The sequence below is a fragment of the Phyllostomus discolor genome, chromosome 3 (genome assembly GCF_004126475.2).
Source record: "Phyllostomus discolor isolate MPI-MPIP mPhyDis1 chromosome 3, mPhyDis1.pri.v3, whole genome shotgun sequence".
NCBI lineage: Eukaryota > Metazoa > Chordata > Mammalia > Chiroptera > Phyllostomidae > Phyllostomus > Phyllostomus discolor.
This window is the reverse complement of record NC_040905.2, coordinates 135,613,108-135,613,903: the sequence shown is the minus strand read 5'-3', so window position 1 is coordinate 135,613,903 and position 796 is coordinate 135,613,108. Positions and strand designations below refer to the sequence as shown.

General features: G+C 37.7%; 1 non-coding gene across 1 annotated transcript; it reads left to right on the top strand.

Moving 5' to 3' along the window:
• The first annotated feature begins 375 nt into the window (after positions 1-375).
• LOC114512600 lies at positions 376-589 on the top strand. Its single transcript, XR_003685814.1, has one exon. It is a non-coding gene; the product is annotated as a small nucleolar RNA U3 (small nucleolar RNA).
• The last annotated feature ends 207 nt before the right edge of the window (positions 590-796 follow it).

Here is a 796-nt window from a genome sequence, read left to right as displayed (position 1 = left end):
TCTTTCTGTTCTTCTCCCCCTCCTGCCCCTCCTCCTTCTCCCCCTCCTTTCCATCCACCCTTCCTCTTCCTTCTTCTCCTCTTCTCCTTCCTCTTATTCTTCTTCCTTTTCCTTTTCCTTTTCCTCTTCTTCTTCTCCTCTAGCAAGTTCTTTAATATTTGTTGCAGTACTCATTTGGTGTTAATAAGCTCCTTTAGCTTTTTCTTCTCTGGGAAGCTCCTTGTTTCTCAATCAATTTTAAATGTTAGCCTTGAGATGACCAACTGAAAGAAAAATGGCTTTGAGAGGGTAGAAGGAGAAGCAATAATAAGAGTAGGGAATCAGGGCAAGGCACAGGAGAAAGAAAGTAAAACTTATATTGTAAATAAAAAATGGAAAATTATACTTTCAAGGACCATTTCTATAGTTTGTTACTAGAGAAGTTTCTCTGAATGTGTAGAGCACCTGAAACCATGAGGAGGAGGTGCAGTGTTCTCTCCTGAGTGTGAAGCTGACTTTTGGTGTTGCTTTTGCAACTGCCAATAGCCATTGATGATCATTCTTCTCTTCCTTTGGAAGAGTAAGAGGGAGAGAACACAGTCTAAGTGGGAGGAAAGGGAATAAAGGAGGCAGAATGGAACAAGAGAAGAGAAGTGTATAGTATTACGTTTAAACAGAAATTTAAAAAATACACAGTGAAAGAGATAATGAAAAAGGAAAAAATAAGTAAATAAATTAAAAAATAGGAACCAAATTGTAGAAAAAGATCCACAACAGCACTATCAACAACAAATGAACTAATTAATACAGGTGGGAT